Below are 22,500 nucleotides of genomic sequence, written 5' to 3' on the forward strand. Positions count from 1 at the left end.
CGGTGTCGGTGTTTCTTTTGGTTACAAGGTGTTTCAGTGTTTACTTTTACAGGTGTCCATGTTTTCCCTTTTACAGGTGTCTGGGTTGTTTACTTTTACAGGTGTCTGCATTGCTTTTACAGGTTTGTCTTTTGGTGTTTCTTTTACAGGGTTGTCATGCGTTTCTTTTACAGGTGTCTGTTGTTTCTTTTAACGGGTGTCGTGTTTCCTTTTAGAAGGTTGTCAGGTGGTTTCTTTTACAGGTTGTTTTGTGTTTCTTTTAACAGTGTTTCTTTTGTTTTCTTTTAACATGGTGTTTGGTGTTTCTTTTACATGTCCATTGGTTTCTTTTACAGGTTGTGTTTCTTTTACAGGTTTCAGTTTGTTTCTTTTGTTTACAGGTGTTTGTGTTTCCTTTTACAGGTGTCAGTGTTTCTTTTACAGGTGTTTGTTGTTTCTTTTCAGTGGTTTCAGTTTTGAATTCGGTTTTCGAGGTCTTTGTGTTTTCTTTTACAGGTGTCAGTGTTTCTTTTTAACAGGTGTCAGTGTTGTTTCTTTTTAACAGGTGTTTGTGTTTCTTTTACAGTGTCATGTTTCTTTTACAGGTGTTTTGTGTTTTCTTTTACGGTTCAGTTTTGTTTCTTTTACTAAGGTGTCTGGTGTTTCTTTTACACACACAGGTGTCCATTTGTTTCTTTTACAGGTGGTCTGCATTTCCTTTTCAGGTGTTTGTTTTGTTCTTTTGAACAAGGTGTCAGTGTTTCTTTTACGGGTGTCCTGTGTTTTTTTCCTTTACAGGTTTTGTGTGTCTTTTACAGGTGTCAGTTGTTTCTTTTAGCAGGTGTCTGTGTTTCTTTTACCCAGGTGTCAGGGTTTCTTTTACGGTGTCTGCATTTCTTTTTAAACAGGTGCCTGTGTTTCTTTTACAGGTGTTCTTGTGTTTTTTTTCTTTTACAGGTGGTCTGCGTTTTCTTTTAAACAGGTGTCTGTGTTTCTTTTACAGGTGTCCTGTGTTTCTTTCTAACAGGTGTCATGTTGTCGTTTTACAAGGTGTTTGTGTTTCTTTACAGGTGTTTCGAAGTTTTGTTTCTTTTACGGTGTTAGGTCGTTTCTTGTTTACAGGTTGTCCTGCGTTCCTTTTAACAAGGTGTTCAGTGTTTTCTTTTACAGGTTTGTTTGAATTGTTTTCTTTTACAGGGTGTACTGCGTTTCTTTTACCGGTGTTCAGTTTTGTTTCCCTTTTACAGGTGTTTCGGCATTTCTTTTACAGTTTGTCTTGTGTTTCTTTTACCAGGTGTCTGTGTTTCTTTACAGTGGTTTCATTTTGTTTCTTTTAGCAGGTGTTTCTGTGTTTCTTTTACAGGTGTCTGCATTTCTTTTACAGGTGTCCTGTGTTTCTTTTACAGGTGTTTCTTTGCTTTTATTTTTACAGGTGTTTCTGTGTTTTCTTTTTACAGGGTCGTCCTGCTTTCTTTTACCGGTGGGTCTGGTTTCTTTTACGGTGTTCCTTTCTGCATTTCTTTTACAAGGTGTCAGTGTTTCTTTTACAGGTTGTTTTGTGTTTCTTTTACAGGTGTCAGGTTTGTTTCTTTTACAGGTTTTGTTGTTTCTTTTACATGTCAGTTTGTTTCTTTTTACAGGTGTTTGTGTTTCTTTTACAGGTGTCAGTGTTTCTTTTACAGGTATTTGTGTTTCTTTTACAGTGTGTCTGTGTTTCTTTTACAGGTGTCAGTGTTTCTTTTACCAGGGTGTCAGTGTTTCTTTTACAGGTTTTTGTGTTTCTTTTACAGGTGTCAGTGTTGTTTTCTTTTAACAGGTGTCAGTGTTTCTTTTTTCAGGTTGGTTTGTGTTTCTTTTACAGGTGTCTGTGTTTCTTTTGTCAAAGGTGTCTGTGTTTTCTTTTACAGGTCTCAGGTGTTTCTTTTACAGGTGTTCTTTGCTTCTTTTACAGGTGTTTGTCTTGTTTCTTTTAAACAGGTGTCTGTGTTTCTTTTGCAAAGGTGTCTGTGTTTTCTTTTAGCGGGTGTCTGTTTTTTTGTTTCTTTTACAGGTGTTTGTTTTTCTTTTACAGGTGTTTGTGTTTCTTTTACAGGTGTCAGTGTGTTCCTTTTACCAAGGTGTCTTGCGTTTTTTCCAGGTTTTGTCAGGTGTTTCCTTTTACGGTGTCCCGGTTGTTTTCTTTTACATGGTGTCCTGCGTTTCTTTTCCAGGTTTTTTTCAAAGGTTGTTTCGGTTGGCGGATGTTTCCTTGATTCTTTTACAGGTGTCTGTGTTTCTTTTAACAGGTGTCCTGGCGTTTCCTTTTAACCAGGTTCAGTGTTTCGTTTACGGTATTCTTTTCTGCATTTCTTTTTATCAGTTCAGTGTTTCTTTTACAGGTGTCTGTGTTTCTTTTACAGGTTGTCAGGTTGTTTCTTTTACATTGGGTTGTTCCTGTGTTTCTTTTACAGGGTTCAGTGTTTCTTTTACAGGTGTCTGTGTTTCTTTTACCAGGTTGTCTTGTTTGTTTCTTTTACAGGTGTCTGCATTTACTTTTTTACAGGTTGTCTGTGTTTCCTTTTGTACAGGTGTCTGTGTTTCTTTTACCAGGTGTCTGTGTTTCTTTTACAGGTGTCAGGTTTTTGTTTCTTTTACGAGGTGTTGTGTTTGTTTCGTTTACAGGTGGTCTGCATTTTCTTTTTACAGGCGTTGTCCTGTGTTTCTTTTACAGGTTGTCTGCGTTTATTTTACCAGGTGTCCTGTGTTTCTTTTACAAGGTGTCTGCGTTTTCTTTTTGTTCAGGTGTACTGTGGTTTCTTCTACAGGTGGGTCTGCGTTTCAGTTTGACAGGTGTCAGTGTTTTTCTTTTACAGATGTTTGTTTTTCTTTTACAGGTGTCCAGTGTTTCGTTTTAACAGGTGTTTGTGTTTATTCTTTTACAGGTGGTCCAGTGTTTCGTTTTAACAGGTGTTTTTGTGGTTTCTTTTACAGGTTTGTCAGTGTTTCTTTTACAGGTATTTTGTGTTTTCTTTTAACAGGTGTCCTGTAGTTTCTTTTACATTGTGTCAGTGTTTTCTTTTTACCGGTGTCAGTGTTTTCTTTTACAGGTGTTTGTGTTTCTTTACAGGTGTTTGTGTTTCTTTTACAGGTGGTCAGTGTTTTTTTCTTTCAGGTGTTTGTGTTTCTTTTTACAGGTGTCAGTGTTTCTTTTACAGTGTTTTGTGTGTCCTTTTACACGTGTCAGTGTTTCTTTTACAGTGTTTGTGTTTCTTTTACAGGTGTCAGTGTTTTCTTACAGGAGTGTCTGCATTTCTTTTTTACAGGGTTTGTTTGTGTTTTTTTTACAGGTGTCAGTGTTTCTTTACAGGTGTTTGTGTTTCTTTTATTGGTATCTGCATTTCTTTTACAGGTGTCAGTGTTCTTTTACAGGTGTCAGTGTTTCTTTTTACAAGGATCCTGCATTTCTTTTACAGGTGTTTGTGTTTCTTTTACAGGTGTCAGTGTTTCTTTTACAGGTGTCTGTGTTTCTTTTACAGGTGTCAGTGTTTCTTTTACAGGTGTCTGCGTTTCTTTTACAGGTGTCTGTGTTCTTTTACAGTGTCTGTGTTTTCTTTTGTACAGGGTGTCTGCGTTTTCTTTACAGGTGTCTGTGTTTCTTTACAGGTGTCTGCGTTTCTTTTACAGGTGTCAGTGTTTTTTTCTTTTACAGTGTTTTGTGTTTTCTTTTACAGGTGTCTAGTGTTTCTTTTACAGGTGTTTGTGTTTCTTTTACAGGTGTCAGTGTTTCTTTTACAGGTGTTTGTGTTTCTTTTACAGGTGTCAGTGTTTCTTTTACAGGTGTCTGTGTTTCTTTTACAGGTGTCAGTGTTTCTTTTACAGGTGTCAGTGTTTCTTTTACAGGTGTCTGTGTTTCTTTTACAGGTGTCTGTGTTTCTTTTACAGGTGTCTGCATTTCTTTTACAGGTGTTTGTGTTTCTTTTACAGGTGTCAGTGTTTCTTTTACAGGTGTTTGTGTTTCTTTTACAGGTGTCTGCATTTCTTTTACAGGTGTTTGTGTTTCTTTTACAGGTGTCTGCATTTCTTTTACAGGTGTCTGTGTTTCTTTTACAGGTGTCTGTGTTTCTTTTACAGGTGTCAGTGTTTCTTTTACAGGTGTCAGTGTTTATCTTACAGGTGTCAGTGTTTCTTTTACAGGTGTCAGTGTTTCTTTTACATGTGTCAGTGTTTCTTTTACGTATATTTGTGTTTTTTACTGGTGCCTGCGTTTCTTTTACATATGTTTGTGTTTCTTTTACAAGGTTTCTGTTTCACATTGCCTGATTTAGCCTTACGAGATGATATACAGTTCTGATTGCTATCCCTGATCTCTTTTGTTGTTTAGGACAAATGTACCCCCATTTTTCTCTTTCCCTTTTTTCTGAACTCTAGACTTATTAGATCTACATACAAATTACAAGTTTCAGCATAACTGCCTGAACGCGTGAGAAGTTTCCATCGAGAGAGAGAGAGAGAGAGAGAGAGAGAGAGAGAGAGAGAGAGAAGGGGCCGGGGTGTTCATTCATGAATATGACCTGATAAATTGTCGTTCTTTGCTCGCCTCCAGCACACAACAAAAGATGGCTCATTAAGTAATCGAAGGCAAAGTGACTGATGGCCTCCTGCCTTTTCCTCCTTCCGGCATCGGTAGCGACTTTTTTTCGTAACGTCAGTCGACAGAAATCAATCAATCAGACTCTGACTTCATACTGCGCAAATGCTCAGTACTAAGGCTCAAGAAACTGCAGATATATGTTGCACGTTATAAAGGTCATCATCGAACTAATAAACATTGATAAGCTCAATGAAGAGAATGGTGTTACAATGATTTAACTGAGAACAAATATTGATCAACAAATGTATGAAGATTTCAGTACAATTGTGTTGTCCATCGTCTCTGAAAAGCATAATGATAGCTTTGTTTTTTATTTTATTATTGATATCTCTGCTTCTTGGCTATTTATTTGCATTTTTTTTCATTTTTCCTCATTGCTAAATAATTAACTATAAAAGCGTTCGAACAATCGTGCAACAAGTACTTGTATCCATAACTGATATGATGTAGAGTTGGACGTTTCACTGTGCTTTTTGTACTTCATGAAATGGGATTAATATTGTCTTATTCATAATCATTTCTAACCTGATAAAACCATTTTCGTTATTAGTTTATTGGGTTATCTGCTCATTATTTATCTGATTATTTTGAATTATTCATGAATTTCAAATAGAGGTGATATTCAAGATATTATTAAACACTTCTACGGTGAACACCTTATAAGTGAATAACACAAATAACTAACATATTATAAACTGGGAATATTCACCATTAAGTATAAATCAACAAATGAAAATGAGAAAACTATGCCTTCGTTAAAATAGTGCGTGTTTGATCTATCAGTAACAATAAAACCCTAGTGGATCTTACTTGTTTGTCCGCCCTTAGTAACGCCGGTGTAGGTAGGGGTTAGCGTGCAAACCTATTTGTCCGCCCTGGGTGAGGGAGGGGTAAGAAGGGGATCAGGAGGGTAGGGGAGACCTGACGAGAAGTTCCGGGTTCCAGCATAGCGTAGCGCACGCCATCTAGATCGTTAGAAATAAAACAGAATAAGCATTCATTCAGGGGTTACCTATAAATATGGAGGAATGACTTACAGGCTCTCATTTCCTAGGACCAAGAATGAAAGAATAAGGGGAACTACTGAAGAACTCTCAAAGAAGACCCAGGAAAGAACACTGCAGAAGTAAGATCATGTGAAGAGAAAGGAGAAACCTGGTGGGAGAGCTAATGCAGATGGAGGTTCTTGGCGTGAGAGATAATGCATAATTTAGTTTTCTGTAAACGAAAACTAGTGTAGTGGCTTTGTCTGGCAGTCCTCACTTTCTGTCACCGGTCAGATCCTAAAAACTACTATAGCTAGAGAGCAAAGAGAGAGTTGCAAATTTGTATGTTGATCATCCACACTCCAATCATTAGACACACCAAATTACAGCCCTTAAGCCTCAGTAGTTTTTATTTTATTTAAGATTAAGTTTAGTCATGGATCGTTCATCTGGCAACGCTTTCCGGAGGCGTGCGACGAACTTTAACTTCAACTGCATCTTTGGAACAACTGAGCCGCTGGCCTGCGCTGTCGAAGGATAGTTTTACACAGCATTACACTGTACAGAAAACTCGATTAGCAGAAGAAAATTCAGCGCATTTCTTACTTGTTCTTTATTTGAAACTTTCCTGTTTCACTTTAATGTTCAAAGTCAAGGTTATTGTTTCCTTACTGATCTTGGCCTTCGTAAATGGCGTCATCGGGGCAGCCGAAGTTCGGAGCAGAAACTTCTGCTTCCCATTTTCTTCAACGGAAACTTCCCCACAACAAAACACTGAAGTTGTGAACACCACATTGATTATCGGAGCAACTGATCAATGTAATTGAGAGGCCTGATTGCATAGCCACTCTGGAATGTTCAGCCACACTTTTCAGAGCGTTTCGGACAAGAGTTTACAAAATAGTAACTGGCAACTTTCGCGAGACCATCCCTCGCATGATATGATTTAAGTATTTGAGTCCTAAATATAAATATTCAGTTCTTCAAAATGCTTGGAAAAATTTTTTTTAACTCATGCTATTTTTCTGCCAATTTTATGTATTATATTGTTTGCATGCATATTAATCTTATACTGACTGTAAATTTTAGGTTTTTATGTGAGTTTAAAAAGAAAAGAATATCTATTGGTGAACGAAGTTAACTGGAAGGTGCGCCAGATCTTTCAGGAGCGGGTGTACAAGTCTTAATATTACTACTGCCTGGAAGTCAATTTCTTACGAATTTTCTTCACGCTGATCTTTACTGTGATCCTAATTAACTTTTAACATGCGTAACTCAATAAAATGATTGATTTTCATAAGTATGAGTTACTGAACACTTACGCGATGGATCAACACTAAAGTTGAAATTATGCATGAAGTATATCACAGTCAAGATGAAACCACAAAAGGGGTTGTCATAAAACCCAGCCACAAAAGACAGATATGGAGGTCATGGATTTGCTCCGCAACCTGATGAATTCTGATGAGAGGGAAAAGTAGAAGTAGGAGTCTTTTCTCAAAACAGGTGTTTTTAATGAAATCCCAACGTAACAGTGGCTCAGATGATAGCAGCTAAGTGTTTTATGACCTATGAGACTAATTGGTGTATATATATATATATATATATATATATATCTATATATATATATATATATATATATATATATATATATATATATATATATATATATATATATATATATATATATATATATATATATGTGTGTGTGTGGTGTGTGTGTGTGTGTGTGTGTGTGTGTGAGTGAGTGTGTGGTATACATGGCACAATGAAACGTTTGTACGCGAACAAGAGGAAAACGAAAAATTTAGTAGAAATGATATTTCAAACAAATGCCCAAAACGAGGATTTTCAACGCATACTCAAAGGAGGCAGTTAACCCCTAGACTGAGGTAGCACAACAGCCAGAAATAGCAGCCTGGATATTACAGTAATTTAAAAAATAACATATATATATTCTGCATAAAAACTCAGATATCAGTTTCACAATAGTAATGCAAGGGCTAAGTACGTCTAATAATGATATTCATTTGTACTCGGTTGCGAATTACATACCAGTGCCGCAAGTTTTATGCAATGTATTCATTTATACTACAGTACACACACATACATATACTATGTGTGTGTTGTGTGTATTTCATTATATAACTTTTCCACGAGATTCAGAGTTCTTCCATCAAAGTGATGAAAAGAAATATGCGACAGGCTTATACGACAAACGATCTCGTGAATCCTAACAAAAATTGCGAGTCACGTTCGGGAAAATCTATTCATCGTGTGCTGTATACTTTAAACTGCCATGAAATACAAGTAAAAGAAGGGCGTAGGAAATCAGAACAATACTTGCAAGGATATCCATGGATCGCATTCGGGCTTGTTCCAAGAAGCAAGTCAAGACTAAGACTTTAGAGTCCTTGGCAAATGATAACACCGTTCAGGTTCGGAGTTCGGACCTTTCAAACTCTCATGGAACCTTCGGACCTTTGGGTGTAACATCGTTCTGTTGATTAACGGGAGTTTGCCTAGTGGTCTTTTTTTCTTTATTTTTTTTATCCCCAATTCCTCCTCAATTTACGTAGCGGAATTGGTTGTGCTGTGGAGTTTTTACGAAAAATACCGTTTATCACGCGACTACAGTTGGCGCTGAGTTTCTCGATTGTCGTCACTTCGTTGGTCAAGATAAAATAAACCTGGGCTTCTGCGAGGTAACACTGTTACTTTATTATTTTATGACTATTGTATATTTTTGGGGGGAATTTTCGAATCTTGCTGCGTGTTTGGTCTCGTACAAATCCTTGGCAGTCGTTATAACTATTTCTGAGCGCGTTTACTCAAAATCTGACGAGTATATAAGTCCAAAACTTCACCTATGATTAAGAATTTCTTTAGCAACTGGTATGTAGGCATTTTTTCCGCCAAGTTTATATTTGTCAATTTTATCTTATCATACTTTTATTTTATAATTTTTTATTTTGTATACTGTTCTTGTGTATACTGTGAACAGTACATATCTTATCCTCCACCCCTTTCAGGGGCGGCGCCCCTGGAGGGGTGGAGGAGGCCCCGTTGTACTGCATAGTAGGTCGTATGACCTACTATGCAGGTTCTTGGGTGGTTTTGCGCCAACTAATCTACTTTTCTTAAAGGTGGTAATGTAGACTTTATATTTTAGTTTTCAAGTCCAGATAAGTATTAGGAGTTTTAAATTGCTTAGCTACCTCCCGCTCAAATAGTTCCCTAAGGTTTGCCGAAGTTCCCTAAGGTTTGCCGAAGTTCCCTAAGGTTTGAGGAAATTAAGAATGTTAGTGCCTTCAGAGGCAAAATTCAGCATTAAAACAAATTTAATTGATGTACAGGTCTGGCGTCATGGTATACTTTACTTTAGAATTTTAAGTTCCTGGAAATGGATTGTTTGTGGTTAGGTTTAAGTCAAGGTTTTTGGCTAATATTCAAAAAGGGTTTCCCCGAATTTAAAATTACCGTAAAGCTAGCGTTAGACTTGATGGAATTTTCAGAAGATTAGAGCTTCTCGCAACAGAAAATTTCTGGTTATAGGCAGCTGCCAAAATGCACGGGTCATTTACGATAATAGGGCTTGCTTATCCAGTAGCCAATCTCTTGAAAATCATCAAAACCAAGCAAGATTTTCTCCAGACAGATTGTTCAGTGTTTGGATATCTGCTGTACACAGATAAGGATTGGTTTTATGAAGTTTGTCAGTAACTCATAGCTTGGAAATTTCATCTCCTGGTAAGGCAGCACGAAAGCAGGGTTCATAAGTATGGAAATTTTGTCATAGATATTTTATGCATAGAAGATTGGCATATTTGAGAGGGGTGTAGTTTATAAAGTTTAAGTTTGTCGGGTATGTTGGTTAGTTTTGATACTATTAGGTTACTCTTAGCGTAAGTTGAGTATTTTTTTTATCCGCTAACATTGAGTTTGTATGTTACTCTGAATACAGGCAATGGGGTTGTTACTCTGAATACAGGCAATGGGGTTGTTACTCTTGAATACAGGCAATGGGGTTGTTACTCTTGAATACAGGCAATAGGGTTGTTACTCTTGAATACAGGCAATGGGTTTGTTACTCTATGGATACAGGCAATGGGTTTGTTACTCTATGGATACAGGCAATGGGGCTGTTACTCTATGGATACAGGCAATGGGGCTGTTACTCTATGGATACAGGCAATGGGTTTTACTTTATGAATACAGTCAATGGATTTGTTAACTCTATGAATACAGGCAATGGTTTTGTTCTCATGAACACACGCAGAGTATATTACTGGTTCTAGGGCAGTTGATATCAGGACAACTCATTCCCGAGAAACTCATATGGGAAAACATATACTTGGACAATTGATATAAAGCTCGTAATCAGGATAAATATTTTCACTTGGAAAAATAACCCACTTTAAAAGTAAATAGACAAGTTTTTAGTTTATAGGCGTAACGGTAATCATTTACCTCTTTAGATATTGACTAACAATTTAAATTTCATAGTTCATGCAAATTACAATTTCATAGTTAAATTAAATTTCATAGTTCAAACGGTTGTCTTAGAATTTCAAAGTTTTATCATATTTAGTACGAAAGTCACTTTTTCTACTTGTCAACTTTTCAACTCTTAAAATTTTCTTTAGCCATCATAATGCCATACTATATGAAATCTCAGGAGCTAATAAACTTGTGGATAACTACGTATATAATTTTCAGACAAAATGCAGATGAATCAAGAAAATCATTAGACGATTACCGAGGAGGACCCATTAGAAATAGTATATAGTATCTTCAAGAAGGGAACACTTTGTCTTCTGTTCTATAAAAGCCAAGACTTATCACAAGAGACCTCGAGAATTATGGCTGCGACAGAATGTTCTTCTCTAAAAGATGAGGCATTGGCTGGACTACTAGCAACATGGTTTATCATTGGTGGCGACAGCAAAGTAGCGAGTGGTGCTCCCCTATTCCATAGTCATGGTTTTGACATCACGCTACTGTACTGCAAAACTGAATCGGGGGAACCATTTCTGCCATCTGATCCTCATGTAGATGAGGAAAGATTGCTAGTTTTCGCCTCTGTCCGTCTATATATTACCAGTTGTATACAATCAGCATTCAAATAAGTAATCTGAATGTACCTCGTGGCGCAGAAAGGGAAAATTTATCTAGAACTAGGAGCGCAAATAACTAAAGAACAAGTTTACAAAGAGTGCAAAAACGACTTGGAACTTCACTTGAAAAGTATTACCCTTGCCAGATAATGTCTTTATTAAAAGCTGTGGCATATTATCTGTTAATGCATTAGTAAATTCTTAGTTGAGTCTTTAATGTTTTTAGTTTTCATTGTCCCCACTAAGATAATTTTAATATTTTTCTTTCAAAATTAAATCACTTCAAACCTTTCAAAATTAAATCCCTTTATACCTGTTATCAGTTGCCCTATATATGCTGTCCTATCATGCTAGATATCAATTGTCTAGGTGAGAGTTGTCCGATTTACATTTTACGGGAAAGATTGTCCTGGTCTCAGTTGTCCTGGCCTGTTTTATTACTCTCATGAACTCAGGCAATGAGTTTGAGACTCATGAATGCAGGCTATGGGTTAATTGAACAGTTACTATATACACAAGCAATGAATTTGTTACTCATAAACTCGGGCAATAAGATAAACCGAGGCAATAAGTTACATACACATAATTACAAGCAATAAGTTTGAAATGTTACTCTTGAATACTAGCAATGAGTTTGTAATGTTACTCATGAACGCTGGCAATAGTTTTGTGAAGTTGCCCATGAATACTGCCAATAGTTTCACCATGCCATCCATGAACGAGGGCAATGAATTTATTTTCCATGAACTGTCAAATGCGTGTTAGGCTGTCCTTGAACACCGTAAGTAAATGGTTCTATCGGCACAATGATTGACTGTTCATGATCACAAGCAGGAAATTTATTCTTCCTTGAACAGTACGTTGTGGAACTGTTCATGAACACAGTTGAGTTTGGGATGCTGAAGGCCCCGTCCACACGGTCGAGCTTTGGTTGACGAACATTGTCCGATGTGACGTCAGAAACGGAGAAACTGCGAGAAAAGTCTGAACTTTGCAGCGGTTTCTCCGCTTCTGACGTCACATCGAACAAAGTTCGTCGAGCAAAGCTCGGCCGTGTGGATGGGGCCTAACTTAAGCGAGGCCTAAGTTACCAAGGACATTCATCAAGGCTTTAAGTATGTGAAATATCCATTAACATGGACAATGAGGTTGATATCATAAGTTAATGAATGCTATCTGTTGTCGCGGGCGGTTTTCCCTCGCCACGACATTAAGATACGAGAAATCATAAGACTACTATTAGTATACATATGTATTGTTGTCAGTCTTCTTGCCTGGAGAGACAGGTCGGAGAATGGTACTGTCATTGTTGACACGGGTGGTATGAAGACTGACGTTTATGCTGCCTGGGAAATAGGGTAAGCCTGTCCTACCTGCTATTACATGATATTCCTTGTGTGTAGGGGTCTTACTACTGATGAGGCCAGGTGATGTCTTCCCACTGGGAGGCAATTGAAGTGATGATTTCCATTTTAGGGGTATTGAAGAAAATTCTGGTACTCAGCGGTTTTTCTTTACTCAGTACATCATGCTAAATTCCCCTCCAGGCCTAGTCTCCTGGACTTGGTTAATTTACCTAGTCTTCAGAACTCCTGGACTAGATCTCTGGACTAGATCCTCTGGACTAGATCTCTGAACTAGATCCCTGGACTAGATTCCTTGCAAGGGGTAGATAATCATTTGTATTAATAATTGGTAAAATAGCCAAATTGAAGAGCGGACAGGTTGACGTCCCCACACGTAAGCATTCGTGATTCTTAAATGTGTCTTTTAGTGTTGCCAAAATGCAGACGAAAGATTCAGGGCAGCGCTCCCATACTCAGAGCGAAAGAAAAATAAAACAAGGGACTGGCTACACTGCCACACTCGTGTCCACAACAAAAATGAAAACATCTTACAGTTCCAATCACTTTTACAACAGCAGTGTAAAGATATTAGAGGAGGATGATGAATCAAATCCTAAATAAGTCACTAATAATTAAAGTAATATTTTTCCCATTACACTGTAATGAACGTCATTGTTCACCAAGCAATCCAGGGCAATCAGGTGTTTTACCGTATTTGCTATATAGCACCTGGAATGTTTAAAAGGTCGCCAGGCAGTTAATGCAGGAACAACCAATAAAAACTTTAAATACTGCATATACGGTAGCTGCCCTTTTTTTAAAAAAAAATGGCAAAACTGATTAGGGATATGTTTCCTACCTAACAAGCACTTACATTACACTACAAAGTTGCTTTCTTTTAAAGTTCAAGGGTTCGGTCTCTAGAATACGACTTTGATCGTTGTATGTGGGTTGTGTTCATTTTGATTTTGGCGATTTTCAGATCCTTGCATATTCTTAATAAAATACAAATTTCGAGTAGTTTCTACGTATAGTGAAAAATCAACTTTGGAGCCAGAAGCAGAGTACAATGCGTAAAATATAAATTGATATACAGCCTTAATGCATAATTATTAAAGTGTAAAATGTACGGGATAATCTTACTCGGATGGTTACAAGTTTTCAGTGAGTAATAATCTTTTTTTGGGCGTTGTTGGAGAAAACGCTACTCACGGTTTTTATAAGCTAATTATCCTTAAAGTAAAAGTTAACGTTCCTATTTCGAGAAGTCTTTAGAGTTGACGTTCTCTCTACGGGGTTACCAAGTGTTCTCTTTACGGAATTACCAAGTAATTGCCGTAAGGCACCGTCCACACGGTAGAGCTTTACTCTGTGAACTCTGCTGTGTGACGTCAGAAACGGAGAAACTGCGAGTAAAGCTTCGTATAGGGCTTCCTAATGTTTATCAAAGTATGGAGGCTTTGCCTGCAGCGGGGCTGTTCACTGACGGAAATATTTCTGCTAAACTGATAAAGACGTCACCTACGGCAAAGTTTCCGTATAGCGCATTTTCATGTAAAACCTTCACAAATAAAAGGAAAATAAACGAGTTTCCCGTTATTTTACCCTTCATAATGAATACGCCAGGTAAGTATGGGCTTTATGGGAACTTGAAAACAAATATTTTTACATCCTTTATTTAATGCTACGGAAAACTGTCAGCCTAGTCCATTATGGAGACAGCTTACTGACATTTGACCAAACAGGTGACAAGATTTCTTAAGGTTCTTGACAACTTATTAATGATATTTTATTTTTATAAGTAATAACTATACTCATAATTGCGTTGTCTAAAAACCATGCATAAGTTCATCAATAAATAACCGGTAACTTATGTTTTTTCTTCGTTGTTTTTCCATGAAAATGGCGGAGACCAGACTGGACTCCCTGTTATATATATATATATATATATATATATCTAATATATATATATATATATATAATATATATATATATTAATACATACACAAATAAATTACATATAAAAGTGTACCGCATATAATTAATTACTTGTTATTTAGGGTGATCTTATAAACTGACCGATTAATAAAAAGTTTTAAATGCAAATTAACCAGTATACTGAAATATAATTTATATCTTAAGGCCTGTCCACACGAGCGGGCCTGATCGGCGTGCTCCGGGGTTGACGGGCAAATTCTGGCGGGCTTACCCGTGAATGTTGTCCACACGGGTGAGCGATGGAGAGGTGGGCGTGTCCGACGATGCCAGTAGTGTGTTCAGTGCGGTACGATAAACATGGTGCCTACCACAAAGAAGAAAATATTGTGTAGCATGATAACTGCTTTGTGTGTGATGAAAAAGAAGAAAAAGAGAATATGGTGCAAAGAATGGCTTGGTAAAAGAAATGTATATGGTTAACGTACGTCTGCCAGGGTCGAAGCTCAAGCCATCGGGCACCACCATGGTGATTTTGCTACAAGACCCATCTGGGAAATTTGACGGTTTGCCCGTCAAGTGTGCCCGTTAGAGGGGAGGTCCGCCGACAGGCCCGGTCGTGTGGACAGGCCTTTAATGAACCACAATCTCAAAGGATTCAGGAGAGAGGACTCTCTTAATTACCAAGATAAATCTTGGTTGACGAGAGTGGTCGGTAACCATAAGCTGATAATTAAGGCATGCAGGTGTGTCCTAAGCAACTTTTTTATTGAAGCTGGCTTGCATAAAGTCTTAATATCTTGTTAATAATTAACTTTGTCAGATTTTTATTTTCTTGTTAATACCTTTTCTGTTTTCTGCGTTTCATATTCATTTAGTGCATTTCCTTAAAATATTTGTGTAGCTTACTATTTCGTTTACATTATTTATGATTTCCTTATAAACTTCGTTGTTAAAGATTAATGTCTTTAGGTGATTTGTTGCTACGTTTCTTTTGATTAAACTCTATAGGTCTTATTAAACCGGATTTGTTCTACTTGTTTATTTAATACATATCTTTATACACAGATGTGTGTCCCTCAGGTAATTATCTAAAATACGCGCTTATCCCTTTAAACAACCATTTTCACTTAACGTAGATAGTAGAAAATGGCAGAAAAATGAGGTCAGAGTACAGTGGAATCACTGCCAGAGCCAGACACCAGGCTCTCACTCTCACTATCCAACCAGCGTCGTTCAGACAGCAGCATAAATGCGTACGACAGCCTTAGCCCGCAAATAGGCAGAGTTTACCGTGTAAACGGGGCCGGTCGAGCTTTGGTCGACGAACTTTGTCCGATGTGACGTCAGAAGCGGAGAAACAGCGAGAAAAGTCAGAACTTTGCCGCGGTTTCTCCGCTTCTGACGTCACATCGAACAAAGTTCGTCGACCAAAGCTCGACCATGAAGCTGCTGCTGTTTAAATGTTACAGCTCACAACTTGATAGAGGAACCAGAATTCAAGACGATGTGGAGACAAGAGAGGGATTCGCAAACCTTTAGGCTGATATTTCTAGAGATCCAAGATGTAGACGAGATAGATGGAGGCTTCTATTCATTAAATTTCTGAATTTTCCATGCTGCGCTTTTCGTTAAATTCCTGGAAGGTTTGTAAGTTAGGTTCCTCGGATATTCTGCATTCGTGACCATGCCTTTTTCTTAGTATATATATAATATAATATATTATAATTATATATATTAATGATATATATATATATATAATTATTATATATATATTATATATATAAATATAATATCTATATATATAATATATATATATATTATAATATATATATAATAATATATATGGGCTTCAGTTTTCAGTTCTTGACGACTTCCTCGATATGTTTATAGGGAAAAACATAGTATGTGGAATCTGGTTAATCCTCCATATCATTACAGATGTCAAAGGCAACAAGGAATCAGAGGAATTTATTTCTGGTGATAGAAATTTATTCCTCTGACTCCACGTTGGAAGTGCGGGGAATCGAACTTCGGACTACCGGCGTGTGAGTGAATACACATGTGAAAGGCCTATTTCAAATTTTAAACGTAATCAATGTAAGCTACCCTCACGGAATTGCTGAAAATTCTATTTTTTCAACACTTAAAGTGGAAATGCCCTTCGCTAATTGATGGGACAACGAGCTGAAATCTGGCTGTTCTAATGAATAAATGTACAGTACTAAGAGCGCTGTTAAATGTATTGGGAGCAAAAGAAAAATCATAAAATATTTACAAATTAGAACAAACTAAATGTTTCTCCAACAACGCCCAAAAAATGTTACTACTTACTGAAAAGATTCTCGTACATTTTATACCATAATTATGCATTGAGGCTGTATATCAATTTATACTTTACAATGCTACGTACTCTGCTTCTGACTCCAAAGCTATTTTTATCACTATACGTAGAAACTACTTAGATCGCGGGTTTCGTGGCTAGATATAGGATTTAACGCGGTTGAACATAATTGTAAGTTAGAGAGCATAAAAAAATCTGAAATTCTGAAGTTGAATTCTTGATAACACTAGAACTACAGAGCGGTCTTTTTGAAAGGAACTTCACTTCCAAATTTACAGAATTTACAATCTGTAATTTATCCATAATAAGCATGATTCTTCATGACTTTTTCTAATACACGAGGATGTATATTGAACTAAAAGGAAACTGGGATTAGCTTTTTGCTCTACAAGATATGGCCTTTTTACCTTCAACGACCGAACAACGGTCGTTTTAATCGCTGGTCTATATGGGGAGTTCCGTTGGTTATTATGTCCTGGCAGTCTACACACATTTCACGAAGCGCCTCAGTGGCGTGGTTAATATGTTGTTGGCGTCCCATCTCGGTGGCAGCGAGTTTGATCCTCGGCCATTCCATTGAGGAGTGAGAGAGGTGTATTTCTGGTGACGGAAGTTCACTCTCGACGTGGTTCGGAAGTCACGTAAAGCCGTTGGTCCCGTTGCTGAATAACCACTGGTTCCATGCAACGTAAAAACACCATACAAACAAACAAACACATTCCACGACTCTTCATCAAGTATGTCATAATTAGTTCAGTCTCTGAATTATGGCCGCAAATAACTCGTTTCTGACAACGAAATAATACCGTTTTTGACTATTATATCCCTGAATCCCTCGGATTCAGAGGGAGGGTGATCTAATATCTGACGACGATGATGATGATGTCACAACAAGACACAGAGAGGTTCGGGAATGTCTGCTCTATTTAGACAGGCAAGGATGAAACACAGCAGGAAATTACTGAACGAAATGATATCGACACCGGAAGGGTTGAGACCCAAATCATTCCTTGAGAATTGACCGGACCGACATCGTTTGCCAAACGTGGAATTGTTCAAGGGAAAGTTCTAAGAGCTCTAAGTTACTCATAGACGACTGCATTATCAAACACACAAAAGTGTGCTGAAATTGAAGCTCTTGAAATTGAAGTTTGATTCTTGGAGCATATCATTTGAAAAGAGCCCTAATAGCAATGTATGCCCGAAGAATTCTCGCTGAAGGACAGCCTGTAGAACATCTTTGCTCAAAAACTTAGGGACCTCCACTTGAGGAGTGAGAGATGCATATTTCTGGTGACAGAAGTTCACTCTCGACGTAGTTTGGAAGTCAAGTACAGCCGTTGGTCCCGTTGCTGAATAACCAGTGGTTCCATGCAACGTGAAAACACCATACAAACAAACTAACAAACAAATCAAAACCTGAACTGTTTGCTATTGACCACCCGAGAAAATAAGTGGCTTAGCAGTTATACGAAATATAGGGGCCCATTCATATAGTATATTGCCAGTTCAGTATTAAGTTTTGGTTTGTGGCTGCTGTAAAATCAAAATACATGCTCATGGGATTTCCATATCTTGGTAAAGACCACAGTCGTCTTGCAAAACAAGAAATCTCTATGTTTTTCTAAAGTTAATTAGGTATATCTAACTTTAACCAGACCACTGAGCTGATTAACAGCTCTCCTGGGAATGGCTCGAAGGATTAGATTTCAAATCCCGTGGCTAAGAACAAATTGGTTACCTAGCGACGGGACCTACAGCTATTGTGGGATCCGAACCTTTTATTTCGAGAAATGAATTGCTAATCGCCAGAAATAAATAAATAAACTGACGGAAAAATTACCAACTAGAAACGCGAATCTTGTGGGAACGGTAAATCATAATCGAATGGGGATTACCATATAGTACATAGATAACAAATGACCTGCACAGCAGACTAATGCTGAAAGCGCCTCAGTAGCTTGGTTGGTATGGTATTTGTCTGCCACCTCGGTGGCCGCGAGTTCGATTCTCGGGCATTCCATTGAGGAGTGAGAGATGTGTATTTCTGGTGATAGAAGTTCACTCTCGACGTGGTTCTTAAGTCACGTAAAGCCGATGGTCCCATTGCTGAATAACCACTGATTCCATGCAACGTAAAAACACCATACAAACAAACTAGTGCTGAAGAACAAACAATATACGCTGACAGTATATCAGTGTAAGCCAACTCATATTTTGTAGCGTTAACACAGCTGTAGGCATTTGGAAACGATGCAAAGAAAGGTATTGGAACTGTAAATTACTGTGAAGAAGTACGGAGTTGACATCGTAGATCAAATGACTCGGTTGTACAGCAGTAGAGCAGCTTCATGAAGATGGCCAATCCAAGTATTTGATGATATACTTGGTCTAGGAGGCATCGATGCATCAGTCGGTTCTTTATAGGAAAGTTACAGTTCAAAAAATTCCCCCGGCTTGATTTTCATCAGTCAGCCGAAGAACTTCAGGAAACGTTCAAAAATGGCGACACGGAAAATGGCAGTGGAAGCAATATTGGTGCGATATTGTAGCAGGTTTGAAAAATTACTAAGAAAATGAAAAAGTGCCGAATTGGATACTGCAATGGGAATAAAACTTAAAGCCCTTTCCATACGAGGGACAAATGCACAGCGGGCAGACACTGTTACCAACTTTGCAAGTGGATGGCTTTCACTAGAGTGGTCCAAGTCAATGGTTCGCCTGCCTGTGACTACTGCTTGCCTTGGATTGTTTGATCTGGTAACATTGTTTAAAAGTGAGGGAATTACAAACAAATCTTGTCTTTGCCCCTTGTATGGAAGGGGCTTTAGATATTGGCCACCAATGTAAGAGATCTGCGTACGGTAAATGCACAAGCAAGGTGTCCAGGAAACATTTGAAAAAAAAAATGTGCTTAAAAAACATTTACATTACTGCCTAGAGTAAGAAAATTTAAACTGGCAACTCATTATCGTACAGGTATATCTAATAATTTATTTTTTAGTCATTTTTTATGTAAATATGCTTTTTATTAAGTTTGATAAGTATTAATTTAAAAAAAAATGCTTTTCGCTGCCTTACTTACATACTGATTGTTGTGCTGAGCCGACACTAGTGGTCTGGTTAAACTGTTTTAATAATAATAATAATAATAAATCTCCTTTCAGACGTTGTCATTTCATTAACCCAAAAGTTATGAATATATGTATATCGTTAATCCTTCGCTATACTAACAATTACGACTATCTGGGATGCGGCGGTCACCGGACAGTGCCGTTGTTCCACGGAAGATAGGTTTTCATCGCATGAGTCCAGGCTTAGAAGAAGACTATTTATAAAATATATTTAAGTCTTATAATTACTCTTAATACATTTCTTATTTCAGTGCAGTAAATAATAAATACCAAACTATAATATTTCATCGATTTGTTTTGATAGTAAATACGTAAGTTTTTCTTGAGATAACTGAGTAATCTGGTGGTACTGATTATATAAACAACTGGATTCGATTTCCTTACTATGAATGATTATACACCAATGAATGAGGATGTTATAATAAGTGAAAATGTAGATTTTTTGTACCAAGTGCCAATACATGTGCGGTCATTTTGACCGATCGGTCGTTCTAGGTATGTACCATTGGGGGTCGTTCTTGTGTTAAAGATAAAGTATTGCGCCACATGAAGCTTTGAGATGTAGTTCTAATTATTCTTTTATAATAACAAAAACATTTAATAATTAGTTTTAACGCTGTCCGCTTAATAGGTCACTTCCATTCTGAATAGCCTCATAGGTCTCAGCGCTTTGCTTTTTGCCTAAATTTCATATTACATTCAATTCAGTACGTCACTAGTATAGGGTAATGACCATTTATTTTCACAGCTATCCATAAAAAAAAACCCGTAGGATGGTAGTGCCTTCAGTACTCCTCATGCGTTGCACTGCAGGCATTACTTACGGCTCTCTGCAGCGTTCTTTCGTCCACTATCTACAACCCCTTTCATTCCTTTTACTGTACCTACGTTCGTATTCGCCTTAAATCTTTGTTTCCACCCTCTCCTATCAATTGTTCCATAGTGCAGCTGTTGCTCCTTTCTACTCTCAAATATCCCTTTCAGCGCCGAATGACCTCATATGTCCCAGCGCTTGGCATTAGGCATAAATGCTATATTCTGTTTTACTCTTATACATGAAACCAGTTTAAAGACTAATAATTCGCAGGACTGGTTGGTTAGGAAAGCAACAATTACGGATAAAATTGGCATCGTACGTTTGTGAATTTGACACCGAACAGGAGATAAATGCGCGAAATAGTCGAACTTAGTAATCAAAGACGTTCGGAGGATTTTAACATGGCTGCCGTTAGATATCGTGCGGATGGATCATACGAAATGGCATTCATGTTAATGGGTGTCTTGAATTACTACTATCGTAAACATTGTAAACTACTGAAGGACTGTAAATTAAAGAAAGAAGTAAAATACAGGTTATAAAAAACTTTAGTACATAGGCCCCATATTTTACAAGTAAAATCTCAGCACGGTTTTTAATACGCTGGTTGATCCTGACCAGAATGGATCTGGTAAAACGTACGTTTAGTTAATTGTAAAGACACAAATCTGAGAAACTGGTACCAGGCACGAACAATGAGCATTCTAGTGAAAGAAGTAACTCTGATATTATGGAGGTTGATTACCAGGGTGATTGTCTTAGTTTATTCGGAAAAAAGTAAACTCCACTATGGATTTCTTTACGAAGACACATCTCAGCATGCTGCTAAGTTTATTTTTATGCAAACCGTGCCGTCGTCATTATGGGTCGTACTATAAAGGCAGACAGATTTGCTAAGCAGGCTTTATCATAACTGAACGTTCTTTGAGGATCAAGCGGAAGGGAAAGAAAGAGTTGAGGAACTGGAATTGGAATAAAGAATGAATTGGAATTAGAATATGGAATTTGGGCCAAAAGCCACACGCTGGGACCTATGAGGTCATTCACCGCTAAAAGGAAAGTTGACAATAAGAAGGTTTGAAAAATGTAACAGGAGGAAAACCTCAAAGCAGCTGCGTTGTGAAACAATTATCAGAGAAGGTAGAAAGACAGATGGAAGAAAGAGAATATGACTGGAGGTAAGGAAAAGGGAGTGAAAAAGGCTGCAGTTAAGAGCCGATGGGAACGTTGCGAAGAACCTTAAGTAATGGCCTACAGTGCACCACGTATGGCCAGACTCAGTATAGAATTGGATAGACAGAAGTTGGGGTTGGGGAAAGTGAAGCGCGAAATATTACTTAGGCAGAGGATTATATCAACAAGTATACTAAACCTTCGGCCCCCCAGCTGCAACGCCTTCCGTTCCTTGTACTGTACCTCCGTTCATATTCCCTTTCTTCCATCTTACTTTTCACCCTCTTCATAGTGCAACCGAGAGATTGTCCTCCTGTTACACCTTTCAAGCCTTACTGAGAGTCAATTTCCGTCCCACTGCTGAATGACCTCGTAGGTCCCAGTGCTTGTGATTGTGCATGACACTTGGGAATGATGGTTTATGTTTATAGTTGCTGACTGTCAATTTTTATTCAGCGCCGAATGACGCCATAGGTCGCAGGAAGCGCCTCAGTGGCATGGTCGCTTGGTGTTGGCCTGCCACCGTCGGTGGCCGTGAGTTCGATTCTCGGGCATTTCCATTGAGGCGTCAAGAGATGTGTATTTCTGATGGTAAAGAAGTTCACTCTCGACGTGGTTCGGAAGTCACGTAAAGCCGTTGGTTCCGATGCTGAATAACCACTGGTTCCATGCAACGTATAAACGCTATACAAACAAACAAATAAACCTATAGGTCCCAGGGCTAGACTTTTGCCCTGAAATTCAATTACCATATCTATGGCAATGAAGACTTTGTCCACGCAATTAAATATCGCACTGCTGCATTCGTCCTTCAAGGGATCACCGACGCCATAAGGCCCCATTATAAACTAAATGACTGCTTCTTCCATATAATTGAAGGGATTTGCTTCAAATTTTTACCACTTATTCTGCCACTAATAATGAAAGTTCTCACGTGAGGAATTTGGAAATTCGGCCTCAAAGTTCATTTGTTATGCAGTTGGAAAATCATGACATCACCTTTCAAAATTAATGTGCAAAATCAAAAGTTACACAGCAA

General features: G+C 37.9%; 1 protein-coding gene and 1 long non-coding RNA gene across 2 annotated transcripts in view; both read left to right on the forward strand.

Moving 5' to 3' along the window:
* Nucleotides 1–22,500, forward strand: part of LOC135195377 (ionotropic receptor 21a-like) — a 71,401-nt gene that overhangs the window by 5,280 nt on the left and 43,621 nt on the right.
* Nucleotides 8,078–10,929, forward strand: LOC135195475 (uncharacterized). Its single transcript, XR_010310148.1, has 2 exons — nt 8,078–8,300; nt 10,315–10,929. It is a non-coding gene; the product is annotated as an uncharacterized LOC135195475 (long non-coding RNA).

This window comes from Macrobrachium nipponense, chromosome 16, assembly GCF_015104395.2.
Source record: "Macrobrachium nipponense isolate FS-2020 chromosome 16, ASM1510439v2, whole genome shotgun sequence".
Classification (NCBI taxonomy): Eukaryota; Metazoa; Arthropoda; class Malacostraca; order Decapoda; family Palaemonidae; genus Macrobrachium; species Macrobrachium nipponense.